The sequence below is a fragment of the Pinus tabuliformis genome, chromosome X (assembly GCF_031772625.1).
Source record: "Pinus tabuliformis cultivar Carrire ecotype Pingquan chromosome X, CPIR1, whole genome shotgun sequence".
NCBI classification, from domain to species: Eukaryota; Viridiplantae; Streptophyta; class Pinopsida; order Pinales; family Pinaceae; genus Pinus; species Pinus tabuliformis.
This window is the reverse complement of record NC_142308.1, coordinates 1,143,228,861-1,143,247,433: the sequence shown is the minus strand read 5'-3', so window position 1 is coordinate 1,143,247,433 and position 18,573 is coordinate 1,143,228,861. Positions and strand designations below refer to the sequence as shown.

At 35.3% G+C, this 18,573-nt stretch overlaps 2 pseudogenes; one reads left to right on the top strand and one right to left on the bottom strand.

The window, feature by feature from the left end:
• The first annotated feature begins 13,825 nt into the window (after positions 1–13,825).
• On the top strand, positions 13,826–15,691 carry LOC149143904 (uncharacterized; annotated as a pseudogene).
• A 556-nt stretch (positions 15,692–16,247) lies between these two features.
• On the bottom strand, positions 16,248–17,602 carry LOC149143903 (E3 ubiquitin-protein ligase RING1-like; annotated as a pseudogene).
• Positions 17,603–18,573: the final 971 nt, after the last annotated feature.

Below are 18,573 nucleotides of genomic sequence, written 5' to 3'. Positions count from 1 at the left end.
GAATTAACATACCAGATTTCCAGCTCTCCATTTTTTATTGCACCAAACCAACTAACATCTAATCCAAAAAGCCAATAATTTTCATTATAGTGGATCAATAAATTTTCTACAAGAAACTTCTTAAGAAGCACCTTCTCCATTCTCCACTCAAGAGGAAAATTCAATGCCTAGTAAAGATGAAGATCCCCTTTCTGGCTACTCTCAAGAATCATGTATATCTGCATATACAAAACAACAGTGTAAGAGGAAAGTGTGCAGAAAAAATATCTATAAAATTGAAATAGATGACAACGATGACATAATGAGAAAAAGGAATGAAAATTAAGAAACCTGATTTATTTGCATAAGGAAAAAGTCAGGCAGAAATAAAAAACAAATCTCAATATTTACACAAGAAAAATGCCACCCTTATTACCATTTTGTTCATACCAGTGCTCCTAAACATCATCAAGTTGTTGTTACTAAAAAGTGTTGTTATTTTAAAGTGTACCTTGAAGAGGATGATAAAGGGAGAAATGCACATGATTTCAAACTAACAAATTTAAAACAAGAAAAAAAATAATGTTGATCTTTCTAGGTTCCAGAAACATTATTTCAATATTAACAACCTTCTTTACAAAGCAAAGATGCATTAACCAAAATCCCAAGGAATGCATTTGTTCTTTCACCACATCACAATTTTCTGCTATAAAAGTTTACCAATTAATCGTAATGTCGCTCAAAATTTTCACAAAACCATTTACTAAACAAATTGTCTCATTTATATTTGACAAGATGAAGTTTGAAAAGTGCAAATTGATTTTGATTTGGAGTTCGTGAGACTCAATGCTTGAACATAATTATGTGTTTATTACACACCCATGTTCTCATCATGGCTTATGAGGTTCACACCAACCACTTTGAGAACTCTATATTGGAATCACCATGACCTGGGAATTTTCCATGATCACAATGGGGAGGGTGAATGGTAAAACCCCATTAGCTGACCTATACATACCCTAAGGAGAGTACAAGTCCCACCCATTTAGGTATTGGCTCATTGAGCATGTAAATATCAATATCATAGAAGAGAAAATGCGGACAAAGGTTGTAAGAAATTCATGTATTAATAAGAATCTTATACTTAAAGTGAGATCATAATTGTATAGAAGTTACCTAGATTTGAAGAAGTCAACTTTTAGTTCTAATTAAACAAGAACCCCAATGAAACATCCTTCACTTCCAAACATATGTTTACGAAATCACATTAATAAGAGATATATTTCCTCACCTACCTATCATAGTGAATAACACAAGGATAAGAAAGATGAAACTCTTCATCTAAAGTAATGCCTAAATGTTGCCAAGTGGCTCTTGATTAATGTTTTTTTCCACACCAATGTATCTTGACATTGTGATAGCATTCTTTGTCTCAAGGAATAGGTACAGAACATCTCCCTATACATCAACACCATATGAATCAGTTTTATGTTGAACAAGATAACTACCATCTTAAGTAATTTGATTAAAAAAATTCAATCCTAAGCTAACTATCTAGAAACCATATAACAACTTGTAGTTTCAGTATTCTACCACAGTTGGTCAAAGAGACAAATAGAAAAGCATCGAAACATGGTCCACCATTATGACCCAATCCATTAAACTTCAAGAAATATAAAGAATAAATAATTGGAACATTTTCACAAAGCATCAAAGTTTGATCCTACATATTGTATTGAGATGTGCTTCAATTTATTGAAGGTCTTATGTGAAAATGGAAAACTCAGAAAATAAGATGGAAGTTATAATAGCACCCAAGATACAATTTTCATATCCTTTATAACTTTGGAAAAATGAATGCATGGGAACAACGGGACAAACAAACAACTTAAATGGCAAAGCATAGAAACATGGTCCACCACTATCCCAATCCATCAAACTCCAAGAAATATAAAGAATAAATAATTGGTTCATTTTCACAAAGCCTCAAAGTTTGATCCTACATATTGTATTGAGGTGTGCTTCCATTTATTGAAGGTCTTAAGTGAAAATGGAAAACTCAGAAAATAAGATGGCAGTTTTAATAGAACCCGAGATACAATTCCATATCCCTTTTATTATACTTTATAACTTTGAAAAAATGAATGAATGGAAAATAAAGGGGTAAGGAAGATGCGAGGTAAATTAGTAACTAAAGAAATTTTGCATGGTGAAACCAAGGAGAAAATCAAGGGAGGAAAGTAAAATGATGTCAACTTTCAATTGATAAGCTGGAAAAGGGGCAAATCTCTAATTTTTGAGGAATCTAATACATTTCATACAAAATCCTACAACTTGTGGACAACTTGGTCTATTTTGCATTGGTGTTTCAGGGATAGGGATGAGGGGAAGGGTTTCAAGGATGGATAAAAGTTAACCCAAAATTTCAATGGGACAACCAAAAATATTTTTATAAAATAAAATTTTAAAGAAATATAAAATTTAAAAACAAAGATTCTAGAACACAATTGTATAATATAAGCCAATAAAAGTAATTGCCATAGATAATAGATCTAATGTAACTCAATAAAGTAACAAGCCTTAGATAGTATATCTTAAATATCTTGTCTACATAGATATTATAACCCTCCCAAAAGAAAGAGTTAATATAGGATACACAAACCTACCAAACGTGGGAGTCAAAACTGTGAAGGAAATTAGCCCTCATTACAAAACTATACTAATAGTATTCAGACATGCAATATAAGCCAATAAAAGTAACTGCCATAGATAATAGATCTAATGTAACTCAATAAAGTAACAAGCCTTAGATAGTAAATCTTAAATATCTTGTCTACATAGATATTATAACCCTCCCAAAAGAAAGAGTTAATATAGGATACACAAACCTACCAAATGTGGGAGTCAAAATTGTGAAGGAAATTAGCCCTCATTACAAAAACATACTACATAGTATTCAGGCATGCAATGCATAGATAACCTTTGTCCAAGTTTGAATGTAGAACAACTTGGTGAATATTTTTATTTGAAAATTGGAACCAAATGTCCTCAAAACCATCCCAATAGATCTCCCAAAACTCCCTGTTTTTGGAAAGAACCATCTAGAGGATCTAGGATAAGTCCCCAAAACCATCATAAGATGTCTCCCAAACATCCCATTTTCTGGCAAGAAACATTTAGACAAAGTGGGAGAGGATCACACATCCTCATAGATGTCTCATTCAAAATAGGGACTTTCCCCTTGCAATCCCCAAGGAGGGGAAAATCTAGAGGATGCATCCCAGAAGTAGGGACAAGTCCCCCTATGCAACATCGTCCTCAATGCATAATCCACATGATACACTATAAAGTGATCTAAGAGAGTGACACACTAACATATGAACTCATGACCAAGTGTAGAAATTGACCTATATATCCACAAGTAGAATGTATGTAAGGAAATTATGAAATCATTCCACACATGCATGGAAGATGATGTCTATCATATCTAATTAAATTTTAATACTAGCATTCCTACAATTGGAGGGCCTAAATTAAGGAAACAGTGGATTTTTTTTTTATAAATGGATATATTTATCGTACTTCCTACAAAATGAAAGCAGAATGTGGATTAGAAATTTACAACCATGATTACATAAGAACTACTTACAGGTTTTAGGGGACCCATACTTGTGGGCTTTGGAGCGGTAATGAAATGTTTTGAAATTCCCACTAATGGTTTTGAGCATGGAAAATTTTAGGGGCTAATGTTCGCCCAGTGGGCTAATTTTCCATGATTTTTCCATAAAAAAGATTTGCCAATTTCCAATTTTTATAAAAGATAATTCGCCCAAAGTTTAGAATATAAAATTATTTTACCTTAAAAATCGCCAACATTATATAGAGACTATATATAAAATCATTATAAAATTGAATAATTTTACAAATATATCAATAAACATTTTATAGTTTTCATATTAGGGATTAGTGAGATTCGCCAATGCTTTTAAACTTCAAGAAAATTTTCCATCCTTAAAATTTTCCTTGGTTTTGAGAGCATCCAAAACATTCCAGCTACTCCATTCTCATATTCACACCACTATTTTGGGTGCTTCTTGCACACTACCAACCTTAGGGATAGTTTGGACACTGCTTACTTGCATATCCCTACATGTGACACCACTGTTGGGAATTTAAATGCTACCTACAATTGTTGTCACTAAACCCTGTAAGTAAATTTATTAATTTCCTACTGATAATCACAAAATTAGGTCAATGGAACTGAAGAAGAGTGTAGTCAATATGACTACAATGTAGGAGTGCAAGTGCATATCCTAGAAAAAATTATAGAGATAAAGAAATTATTGGTAATGTTGTTGCAACACGTATATAAGAGACCATGGTATAATACAAAATACTCAATGGCCTGCTAAAAAGGAATGAGTGAGTGAGATGGTAAGGTCTTGCAATGGAGCTAGATATGTCAGGGGCTCCTGAGTCTAATGATTGATGGCAAGGAAGGTGAACTGGGTACAGGTGCACTGTCAAAGTCCCCTGGGGCCAATAGTGGATCCAATCGTATGATCCTGGGGGGGATGTATGAGCAAGGGATACTCCTAGCATCTATGGTCAAAAGGAAGAAACTATGAATAGGTATCTGGCCACTCCTATGGGATTGGGATGTAGCCAAACATGTTAGGAGCACCTTGCTGTGGAACTGTATGGAGTTTATCCCTCTGGTGCTCTAAGAACCTACGAAACTGATGTATGATTCAACATCATTAAACTAGTCTCAATGGTATTTGTCGATCTCCCCAACGGGAAGGATGAGAAGAGACCCAAGATCTCACCCTTTTAATGTCTAGAGAATTTTGAACCTCTACTTGTTCTATGTACCTCAAACATTAGAATATTTCTTCACATCACACCTCCACCTCTGCTACCCAAAGAGGTGCCTTCTGATGCCACAAATGTGCATTGTTTTTTAACATTTTTGGACGTCTCAAATCACTTTTTTTTAAAATTATTCCTTTTAATTTTAGTTTTATTTTTAGCATGGTACCTCGTATTACTATGCCTTTTTCTGAATGTTTCAGGTCTAGGCAACGTTCTACTATATGTTTTCCCATTTCCTAGTCTGATTTCATAAATATTTTGCTTGTTGTTGACACTGATGTCTGCGTGGAAAAAATACTTTCCGCTGAATAAGTAATCCAGTGCGTGGTTCATGGAATATTGTGTTAGGAATATTTCTCACTAAAAAATCATATTGATTATTTTCATACTCATTTGCAAGGTGTTGCAGAGATTTTGCTTATGAATGGAATTAGGTCTTCCCTGCTACATTAGACATGTTCACCGCTTAGAAGTATTATGGATTCATGAAGTCATATAGTATCACCTGATGCCATCATATAAATGAGTGAAATCATTGTTGAGGTAATCATGCCACTCTTCTTTATGGAATACCAATAATCTAATGGTATTGCTATCTACATTTTGTATTGCTTGATACCACCTGTGGTCTTCCTTTGTTGCTGACAAATTTAGCCACCAAATATTCTATTGTTGTTGGAACAACTGTTGTTGGATATGCCATATGAAGGATAAGGTTTTTCCCTTCTTAAAACTAGTGAAATCTAACTCCAGTTTCAATCTTAGAAACCTTTACAATTTACCTTCATTTTTCTTCAACTTCTATTGTTAACATCAAATAACTTGTAACTGCCACTTGCCTTGGACTTCTCTTTACTTGGTTCTTCTAACCCTTCATCATTACTAACTTGTCCACAACTATTAATACTCTAATACTTTGTGTAATCATGAATTTTATTAATATGTAATAAGTTGATATGTATTTATCTATGGACATTTTATGTGATGGGACATGATATGGGCATTAAATCCCAATTTAGATTTTTTGATGACTGACTATTTTCTCACAAAACAAAATTTTGGCATGCACAATGTGCATATGTAAAAATGTAATTTTCACTACACTTAATGGAAATTACGATTTTCCTTCAGGAAAAAAAAATGTAATAAGGTACATACATGGGAAAGATATGTTCCTATGTATTTTTGAATTTCATATATATATATATATATCTATATATATATATATATATATATATATATATATATATATATATATATATATATATATATATAGATAGATAGATATATATATATTGCCACTTCCAACCTTCCATTCCCTTGAAATTTAGGCAAAGCCTCTAAATATTCCATACACTCATACCCATGTCGTTGACATTCCCTCATTCCAGAAACTTGTACAACTTAGATTATGGCCCATTTCCATATTGTAAATACAACCACCCAGAAAACTAGAATGAGCTCACAAACAAATCTAGAATGGCTAGGAGGAAGAGGTGTTTTTCATTTTTTTGGGGGATGGGATAGGGTGGTCCCCACAAAATGAACTACCATATACCCCGTTATATATATATATTCTACATATTATCATAGAACCAATCTCAACCTCTACATAGTTCTTCAATATGTGTTGACAACATAACAAGGGAAAACCACTGAGTGATTCACCCCAATACTAGGCTACTTTCATATGAGAAGGATGTGGATTTAAAATTAGACATTCCATCATAAAGAACATTGTGCCATGGTATATAATACTATCTCATCTTAAAAAAAATGATTGAAGAATATATGAAGTTACTTTTTGTTCCAAATAAACACTTTATACGCTTCCTATGCCCTCTTATATACTACTTCTACATCTTGCCATAGAAACAAAGTCTACCTCTACATACTTGAATATATATATAGGAAACATAACAAGGGATAAGATTCAATGAATACTATGCTAGCTTCATATGAAAAATAAGGGTATGAGGTTGCAGTTGAAAGTTTCCATGATAAAGAAGTTTTTGCAATAGCATATAGTATTATATCATTTGACAACAAATGATTGTTTGGAACATATGAAGCTGCTATCTATCCTAAATAAACATCTTGTATGCTACCTTTAACTTTCTACTGGATAACCACAATGCATGAAGGCATTTTGATGAGAAACTTATACAATCTCTTAGTTTCATAAGCTAATGACCTATTAATGTAAAAATCATTAAAAATCGTCCCATTAAAGGAGAAAAAAGAAAGGATACTCCAAATCCTCAAGTGACTCAGATCCCTCCTAAGGATGAGATGATTAAACTTCACTTTAACGTAGCAATGAGATGTAACCTTGGGTTGGCAAGGGTTGGTGGAGTCCCTAAAGATAAAGAGGGAAGAATCTTGATATCCATTAAAAACTCATTTTCTATCTACACTACCTCCCACACCTCTTCTTCTAGTAAATTCAAGTTGAAACAACTGTCTACATGTTTCCTTGCTACCACAGTTGCACAAGAATTGATCTTGTGGAAACCAACTTTAAAGAGAGAATTAGTTCTAATAATTTTGAACCAGAGTTAAACCTTTCTCTAATACCACTTGATGCATGATATGGTTCTATAATTCCCTAATACAACGATAGAACTAGATTGGCACTCACAGAGTGAAACAACCACAAAAGTAGTGTACTTAAGCAGTCACAATATATAGATGCTACAAAACTAAATATGATATAATTAATAATGGAAATAACATAAAACAAAAGGACAACCTAACCCCTTATTGAATAATATGTCGATTTGGGCTTGTGAAATGAAATCTGGAGGTTGTAGTCTCTCCACAATTCATATTGTTTGAGACTAGCATGATCAAACTGCCAATCAATCTTAGAATTCCCTAAACATGAGCTAGTATTCATTCTCTTCTTCTTATTTTAGTTCATTGGAGCTGAACACCTTCTTCTATTGTAGAGCTAGAGCTGAACCTTCTCTTCTCCCATTGCAAATTATTGGAACTAAGCTCTCTTCAGTTAATTCACTAGATTTATAACTGACCCTCAAACTGTTAATTTCACGTGGTATTCCAACAATCTTAGTGTGAAAATTCCTACACTCAAAGGAACCCCTACTGCAACAAATCTGAATCTACTTCACCTACTTGATTTTAATATACATTATCAAGTTATTCTTTGAATACTGAAGCAAATTACTTCTGCAACCTACACTTCTTTAATATTTGAATACATGAAATAGAAAATTGAGCGAAGAACAAGATACATAAAACACACTTATTTTTGGACACAATAGTCCCTGGAAAAACCCAATGTGGGAAAATCGGTGTAGTAGTTATGAGGGTTTATTATTATGCAGGAGAAATATCTGAATACAAATCTAGGATGCTCATCTAGCAATCCTTTACATAGAAAAATACTAGCAGAAAATCTTAGTGAGTTTTACCTCACTTCACCCGACAGAATTCTGGCTAATCTAGAACAAGACTGGCTAACCCCGACTATTTCTGCGTTGGCTTCGCATAGCCCTGCGTCACCTTCTCTACCCTCTACATCAGCTCTCATGGATGTTAGGGCAGTTTTCGATAGTTTCAGAAGTTCCTGACAGTTCTGGATTCTGTGTGACATGCATCTTTTCTGCATCATCTCTCCCAGCTATTGCAATGCCTCTGTGTTAGCTCTCCTGGTTGTTCTGGTAGTTCCCGGAAGTTCCAGTAGTTTCCAGCAGTTTCAGTTATTGCGGCAATTCTGGATTCTGCATCAACCCTACGTCAGCTTCTCTGCCCTCTGTGTTAGCTAACCTGGTTGTTTTGGTAGTTCCGGCTTCTACGCTGCCTCTCTATCAGTATTCTATAGAAATTCCTTCTCCCAGATTCTCATTTCCCCTTAGCTACAAGATCTCCCCAATCAATTTCCCTCCTGAGAACTTCTCATCTCAGAAAATTGATTTCCTCAATCTCTCTATGTGTGTTTCCAAATGAACCCCAAGCCTCCATTTTATACTTTTCCTGTTGAGTCTTCAACGACTGAGATTAAGTCTCTAATCAATGGATAAGATTAAAACATGACTTGATCCGCCTTCTAGGTCATTCTCACCCATATTTTGATTAACACCCATTAATATTTTAATTTTCCTAAGTTTAGACTTAGGGACCCCATTAAAAATATTAATTATTTTAATAAAATACAATCTGGGTGGAATTTTACCAAATGGTTTTTGGGTTCTTTAAAAGTCATGTGCCTTAGCCTCTTCACCAATTTTCAAGGCTAGAGAACTTCCGATTCTACCAAAAAATAACACTTAGTGGCACTTCACCTCCTCCTGAGTTGTCCCAATGAATTGCAAGGGGTAGTGCATTGTGAATCTCCCTTTGACTGTCCCAATTAATTCCCATGCATTTGTCTTTAGCAATTCCATAGTAGTGCGTCAATTCTATAACAACGTGTGAATTCTGTGGCAATGCATGGATCCACATAAGTTTTGTAGCAGTGGCAACTTCTTTATTACTCCTACTAAGAAAATTAACTAAACAACAAAAAATGCAGATCGGAAGATAATATTTTGATACTAATTACATGAGCCCAAGGATGCTAACTTTATGTGGGATCAACACCTCCAACAAGGATTCTCACATTCTCTTGTTCATCTTTTGACTCATCTTGCTGGAATTAGGCTTCAATTCCATTCATGTTCACAATGATTCATCCACATCATTATAAGTCCAACATTCCTCATGATTCTCCTTTCCCAGTTCAAATGGGTTCTCCTCTGGGATGTTTTTGGGGTTTCTCTAATATCAAAATTGATGCATTTTTTTTAACTGTACACTACACAAAACTGGAACTGACTCCAAATGGGTGTGGATCCTCTGACTGCTACAGGCACAAATCTACAAATGTGTAGATTTACACACCTTGTTCTAGCCCACGAGTAAGTCCAATAATACTCTTAAGATCTCAAAAAGTGTTATTAGCAACTAAGAAATACATTTTGCCATATAGCATTATAATTGGAGCAATTAAGAGATATTTAACACCTAATTATAGCAAATCATAAATGAACATGAATACACAACTTGTGGCATCATAAACACAATCTCTTTATTTATTAGCTCCTCCTCTAATCTTTAATGCAACACACAGGTCAAAACCATGGTTTCCAGCCAATGATTAATGCCACAAGCATACTAAGGCTCCTCTGAGCACATTATCTCTCTGTCTTTGTTACATAGAGGTAGGCTTGTCCCCTTATACATAGACTACAATCATTATATCCTAAATTTCTTGAAAGAAATACATCTAAACCCCCAAACACCAACGCTGTCACATTTTTTGGGTGTTAGAGACCCACTACATAGCGCATACTAAGAAATGAAAATAAAATTTTACTCTTTTAGGCCATTTCCATGTGTAACACATCACATATAAAACCATCAAAAAGATGATAGAAACAAGGTTGAATCCAATCCTAAGAAGTTTGATATTGGAGTATCAGGGAGGTTTTGTTGCAGGGAGACAATCGCGGATAGTCTGTTTCTGGTACAAGAATCCAGCCATTCTATCAAGATCAAGAAAGAAAGTGACATGTTATTGAAAATGGACTTGGTCAAGGCATCTGACATAGAAGTGGGATTTTCTAAGGGAAAATTTGCTAAAATTTGATTTCTGTTCAAAGTGGGTGAACTGGGTGCTTGAGTACTTATCAACTGGATCTTTTAATGTTCTCGTAAATGGAGGCCCTTCCAAATATTTGAAACAATCAAGAAGTCTAAACCATGATTTTCCATTATCCTTCTTTGTTTATAATCTTGATAGAAGCCCTGGGAAAGGCCTTATCACAAAAGCAAGAGAACCAGGGAGAGCTAAGTCTTTAAGGTTTCCTCCAAAATAAAGCCCATGACTCATGCTTAATTCATGGATATACCCTACTACCAAGAGAAGATAATTTTTTGGGAGGCAAGAAACATACTAAGAATCTTATAGAATTTCAAAGATACATCTAGTCAAAAGATAAAGTATTAGAAAATAAAAGGTTTTTAAGATCATATCTAACCAAATAATTTGGATAAAGATTGACGAAATTATGGGTTTTTGAAAAAAATGATTTACCAACAATGTATCTTAGTTTTCCAATCTTTAACAAATTGTAGAACATGGGAGTGGGCAAAAATCATTGATAAGATTAGACTCATGTTGGATCCATAGATAAAAAAAAGTCTATGTATGACAAAGATATTGATTCTTATCCAATCAATATTTCCAATGATTCTATTGTTTCAAAGATCAGTTTTAAATTAACACTTCCAAACTCTAAGGGAGGTCCCAAAGTTTCCTGCAAAAATTCAACATGTTTTCTAACTCCTGTTAAAAATATTTATTTGGTGGCCTTGATGTTAAGATTCTGACTTGGAATATCTATCACATATGCACTGAATTGAAAATAAGCCATAGGGGAAAGGTTCATTTAGAAAATCCCGATATTGTAGTTATTCATGAAACAAAACTACTAGAACTTAGAATGGATATTGTGAAAAGTTATGTGTGCAGATAGGCAACATGAATATACAAAAATTGGCTAGGAAATCGAGAGGAATATCAATATGGATGAGTCCTAGGTGTAACATAGAGGTTCTTTCCAAGAAAGTTTTTGGATCACACCACCTTATCTTTCTCTAGAGTGTGGGATCTTAGTTTCTATGTGACAAATGTGTATGGACCTAATTTGGTGCTTCTAGGAGCTAAGTGATAGCATCTTCTTGCAATGGAAAGCGAAAATCTCCCAAACCTACCATGGACCTTGGCATGAAATTTATTAGGGATGCTCATAAAAAAAGGAGGGTTGAAAAGCAAATAACTCATTATTAGCACATTCCATTAAATACGAATTCCTTGGTAGATGTGGAACCAAAGAATGCTAATTATACCGGGAATAACATAAGAAAAGGGTAAGGTTTTGTGTTGGAAATATTGAATAGATTACAGATAAGTGAAGATTGGCATGATTAGGGATTTGAAGTTGAATATTTTAATCTAAAGGAAGCATTATCATCTTAGGGAAAACCAAAAAATATCCCTTTCAAGTTTGTGAATATGTAGTTCACCCAACCTAATTTGGAAAATAAAAATGTGGGAATGGTGGGATGAGGAAATAATAATATTGTTCATGGGATAAAAAATGATTTTCTGCATAAAATCCATCAGAATGTTAAAAGAAGGGAATAAGAAGACTTTCAGAAAGATCTACAACAAAAAATCAGAACCCGAGGTTGAGATGAATAAACTCCATGATGAAATAGAAGAAAATGAGGTTTGCTAGATTAAAAAAATGTTCTAAAGTAAAATTAGACAATATATATCAAAGGGAGGAAGATTTCTGGAGGCAGAAATCAAGAATTCTGTGTCTCAAGGAAGGGGAGAGAAACACAAAGTTCTTCACAAAGCCACCCAAAGCAGAAGAACCCATAATAGAATCTCCCAAATTATCAAGGAAAATAACAGTGTGATTAAAGGACAAATATGTAAGGACATAGGTTTTTTAAGAATTTGTTAATGGAACCTAGTGACATAGCCCCCGAAATAAATGAGATATGTGAAAACATATCCCAAATATTATAAGCATCGAGGTCAACAAAAATCTTAGGGCACTCATCACTGAAGAAGACTATAAGAAGTGATGTTTTCATTACAAAAGAATAAGGGAGCAAGCCTTAATGGATTTTGAGCTAACTTTTATCAAAACATTGGCACATTATAAAATCAAACTTCTTCAGGTGCACTGGAAGAATTAACAAAATTTGGGTGACTTATCAAAGCTTTAAGCTCTACTTTTGTTACACTTATCCGTGGCAAAGAGTTCATAGGAATCTTGGTTCATGGTCTTGCTGTAATTTCTCTTCTTTCCATTTGGTTCCAAAATCCATTCCTAGCTCCTCATGATGTATGTCATGCTCAACGGTTCATATGATGAGATTCCATCTTGCTACATTCCCATAAAATATTTATTTTTGTTTTTTCTAATTGATATTGACAAACAGTCTTAAGAAAGTAATTCATATACCATAAAAGATTTATAGAGACGATTGAACTAGGTTGCAAGAAGTCATAGTTCATTCCATTGATCAAAAGAACAAATTCTTAAGGAGGCATGGAAAACTTTCATGCTTAGTTTTGGTGTATGGGACCATCTAAGTAGCAGAGGTGCTTACATTCAATTTCTGATATTGGAAAGTTTAGCCAAACTAGATTCTAAACTAAAATCAAATAATTATCACCATTCTGTTGCTATCATTTTCTATTGTCATTTCTCATGACTGAATTATATTTCCACATTCAAAACAATATGTTCTTTTGATTATAATTCTCTGTGCTTCAAAATTTTTGCAAAGAAATATGCATTGATCTAATGACATGCAAACTTTGCCTAAAAATTAACTTAAAATCCCTTAACAGTAGAGAATTAGCATCATTCATTGAAAAATAACTTGATTTGTTGATCATCATTGCAACCTATTCACTATAGTAGTAGTATTCCACAATAATGAAAACTAAGGTGATGAATAAAATTGCCTAAGTTGTAAATAACTTTTCAGTGTGGGAATAGGAAAATATCTGAACTAGTCCTTATTTCACGTTTTACATGGAATTGTTGAATGTCCTGAAAATCATACCTTTCAAAAAAATGAACTCTATCTAGTCACAATTGCGTGATATAAGTTACAAACCATTAGTCCAAGTCCCCCTCTCTTGCTTCAGACGTAAGAGTATCACCATCATCCTCTTCCATCGTAGTAGCTAAGTTTTTCCCCTGAACATCATTTCCCTCGTCTGGTTTGCTAGAAATAGTCTCTCCACTCTTTGCACGACCGAAGCTTGTTTCAGCTTGAGCTTGCTGAGTTATTGAAAAGGAATCCCTCAATGGCCCCGCAAGAGAGACCTCGAAGTTCCTGCTTGTCACTCTACCACTACCATTGATATCCATCTATTCTCATCAACAGTCATTTTGACAATCCATTGGGTTCTCCAGGAGCTGGTGATTGTGGCTCATCTGTAGCATCCATGTTGGGAGTGTTATGTCTCATTATTGATTCTGGTCAGGTGCCACCTCATCCAATTATTTTCCTTTTTAATGGTGCAGAAGAGCTTTTCTGTTGGCATCTCATGGATTTATGAAGACACATAAATGGAAGGAAACAATCAGAGCATTTATAAATGTGGAAGCATTTGGCACATGAGTACTTGATTTAGTTTGTCAATCTGGTCTTGGATCATGGCCTTCTTTGGTCTACACCAAGTCAGCAGTTTATGACGCACAGTGCAACACAAGATATTTTTCCTCTAATTACTAGAGATACATATTATCAAATATTTGTTGAGGACTATGGGGATATCCCGAGATTAGATATTATATTCATCATTAGAGGCTATTTCTATCACACTAGATATGACAAGCCGAATAAATTTTTTCCTAGAAGCATACAGGTTTGAGGGGAGAACTTAATCAACTTATTGAAAGCACTTTCAAGTTCCTTCTAGTTAAGAAATGCTTAGGAAATAGTTGATCTCATGGTTGCAGAAAATAGAACCCAAGAGGATCAGTTAGTTTTCTTCAACTATCTTTCATGGTTTATATTTATTTATTCAAAGAAAATAGTCAGGATATTACATGTTTTTCCTATGATCTTTATTCTTCTTGCTCTTGTGTCTTCCAATTTCATGTGTCTCTCCTAGCTCACAGGTCTTTGGTGTATCTTTAAAGTTATGGTGTTGCATGTAGTGGGGTGAATTTTAGCAGTAATTGTACTTGCGGTGTTTGCTTTCTTGAGATTGCTAGTGTCAAATTTACCTATGAACTGGTATGCACATTCTTTCCAAACAATGCTTATGTTTGTTCCAAGTGCTCTTGTTGGCTTATTATTGCCAAAGGAAATTTGGAAAGACTCATTAGCTAATAATATGCCTAACATTGATAGGCTTATAAAGAGGAATGGGTGAGCCATTGGGGACCAACCTTTTATGCTACAATTACTTGTCTACTTGTATACTGGACTTGGTGGAAGCATTTTGACATTTGGTGGGAAGTAATTTTTGTTTTAACATGGCCAGTTTTCACTATCTCTGACAAATTCTTTGGTCAAAATTTGCTTAGGTCACTCATGGATTACATTATTTCACTATTTTTCCTATTGAATTTTCTCTCTACTTTGGTGGAGTTCGTTTCCAATTTCTGATTGAAAATATGGGAATGTTTGGTCTATCCCAAAACCCTATGGATATCTTGTTTTAGCTATTATTGTTGGCTCTGTGACTAGAATTATTGTTGGGTGGTGTGTTGGTCTATTGATCCCCATTGTGGGGAGTTGGTTATCAAATCTTGTACCACTATTGTTGCTTGTACACTCAGTTGATCCCTACTGTGGGGAGTTGGTTAAAAATATTGTACCACTACAGTTTCTTGTACACTTAGTTGATCCCTACTGTGGGGAGTTGGTTAAAAATCCTGTACCACTATAGTTTCTTGTACAACTGAGTGTTGTTGTAATGCCATTATCTTCTCAAATTTTCCCATATAGTGTTGTTGGTCCAAAGAGGCTTGTTTTTCAACACATGTTCCAAACTATAGGGAACAACTTCTTACATTCTTTGTATGATTTGGGAATTATAGATGCTAATACATTGCTTTTTGTATTGAAAAATGCACCTATGCTATCTGATTTTGAGGAGAATAAACTTGGTGGAACTACAAAAACATTAGCCTTTGCTAATTTCAGTGAGGAACTTGTGGTTATAACTGGTGGCCCCATTGATGGTAAAGTTATAGGGTTGACAATGGATCCAATCTATCGATAACAACTAGGGCAATGGCTAGCTACAATAGGATTCTTTCTAGAACAGAAGTTTGGTTGCCCTTAGGATGGGAAGGATGTTTGGCATAAGGGATTTTATACATCACCTTAGGAGGGGATGCTTTCTCCTTTGAAATTTGAATTCATAACTTGCAGGATTTATAATTTACTTCTGCAAGGTGGGTACAATATTAGGTTGCAGAGAAATGAAACAAATATTGGGCTGAAGTTTAGGTAATAGAAATGTCAGTATCCCAATGTGGTCTTGGGATCCATGGATTTTTATGAGGGATGGTTTCAATCATAGTGGATTGCTTTGCAGTATGGCAGAGTGTGACAATGATGCTAGGTTCAATTGTGTTGGAGCATTCTACAGGCATATTTGAGATTTTGGTATTGATATGCAAGTTCTAGATTGCTTGAGTGAAAACAATCTTGAGAAGGAAGGACTGTAATGTCCCTTTCCAAATGATTACTTATGGTTGAATGACCTGAAAATCATACCTTTAAAAAATTTGAACTCTAGCTAGCCACAATTGCATGATATAAGTTACAAACCATCATTCCAAGTCTCCCTCTCTTGCTTTAGACATAAGAGTATCACCATCATCCTCTGCCCTCACAGTAGCTAAGTTGTTCTCCTAAAAATCATTTCCCTCGTCTGGTCTGCTAGAAACAATCTCTCCACTGTTTGCAGGATCAGAGCTTGTTTTAGCTTGAGCTTGTTGAGTTGTTGAAAAGGAAGCCTTGAATGGCCCTACAAGAGAGACCTCGAAGTTCCTTCTTATCCCTCTACCACTACCATTGACATTAGCTGCTTCGTGGGCAGGAAATAGAACAACACCACCACCACCAGAAGCTTCTCATTGATTTGGGGCAATACTACTAGTACTGACCATGGTATTTCTAGAGCTCATTTCAGGCCCAAAAGATTCATTATTATTGTTATTTGATGTTCCCATAATACCCCATGAAGAAAACCCATCAAGATTTCCACCTTGCCCATCTGATGTGCTGCCAAAATTCTGAACCCAAGGAGAGCTTTTCCCACGGGAGCGAGCCTGCTCATACTCCACGTCATTTGTGGGCATCTCATATCGACAAACTAGACAAGAATTATGTTGTTCAAGCCACGGAAGAATGCAAACATAATGGTACATGTGTTTACAGGGAATCTATCTTACTTTGGTGCCCACTTCAAATTCATCAGTGTATATTGCACATTGTGTAGAATTGGTAACAAGAATGCCTTGGGTAATTTTAATGGTGGGCATTATTCCTATGGAATATTTGGAGGTGGGAGGTGTATCATACCTGTTGTGGTCATTTTCTACCAGTTGTTGTATAAGTTGATCCAAACACCATCCAAGGAAATAATCCCCAAATTTACCAGGTAATTTGGTGGGTTGCACCCCTGTGGTGTCATCAACAAAGCATTCCATAGTCCCCCCACCTAGACCCATCCAATTCTACATCATTTGACAATGAGTAAACATCAAAGGATTGAACCCACCAAGATCGATCCAACTTTGTACCCTTCCTCCTCTCCCTCTCTGCTCCTCATCTTTGGTATTATTATTGTTGTTATTGTCATCATCGTTCCCATGTTGGAAGAAAACAACAAGGGGAACATCATTTGGGTTATGCAATGATTAGTTGTAAGAGTTGTAGAATGACCTGTGGTAGGACCTGGTCCAGCTTACCATGGCTGGAATCGCAATCCCCCTTGCTCCTACCCCTACCCTCCCTTAGGTGTATATGGGTGGTACCCAACATTTAGTGTTGGTCTATTCGTTTCCTCGACAAATCCTCCATTGCAATGGGGGAAAATGAGGCCCTCCTCTCACGCATCAATTCTAATACTCCTTTGGCACCAATGACACCAGTAACTCTACCCTTCTCTTTTGGATGACATCCTTATCTGTTAGAATTGGAAACTAGGACCAAACTCCACATGGGTAATCTTATTTATGATCGCTGATATTTTTCTTAGATTCCTCTCTTCGAGAGGTGTAGGATTGATCTAAATATCATCTAATTCTAACATGTACAAATGAATTTATGAATTTATTTTGATTATGGTCAAATTTTCAAGGTCGGCCAACAAACTTATGTAGGTTCAGAAGCCCAAAAATGACATATATTCATCCTCATTTTTGCATATAAATAGAAGGTGACTTAGCCTCATTTGGGCACACTCATCTTCACACTTCTCTCTCTCTCTCTCCTCATTGATTGGGTATTGATTTCTAGGCCTCTCTCTCTCCACATGTTTGAAATTTCAGGAGAGCGAAATTTCAGGAGACTGAAATTTCAGGAGGCTGAAATTTCAGGAGACCAAATTACTAGATAGTTTGACCAAGTGTTGACTAGCATGTGTTGACCTCCTTTGACTGCATTTTTGTGAGGGCTATATCTGTTTGGGCAGGCCGCATTTCTGGGCACAAAAATCAACGCTAAACATTGACTATTGACCAGCGTTGATTGCAGCTAGGGCTGACCACAAGTGGGTTGTTTGACCAGACTTTGACTGGGCTGAATTTGACTATTTTGAAGGTTGTTTTACCTCACTGTTTGGACGTTGAAGTTGACTAAAGTTGACCGATTTGCTGAAGGTCAAATTTTCCCTCTTGACCAGCGTTGAATTTTTTGGTTAGCGCTCTTTTGATGCTGTTATAAATTATCAGATTTGTAAATTGTATTATCTCTCTCTATTGAACTATTGAAGACTAAAAGAATATTTGATCAAGGGTCTCCCCACTTTGGGGTTTGTCCCTAGCTGGTGCCACATCTTGTGTCCTCTTGTATTGGCTTGTCTTCTACTATTTATGTTTATGTTCTATCTGCATTTTACTATCATGTTGATGTGATTACTAATCTGAATAT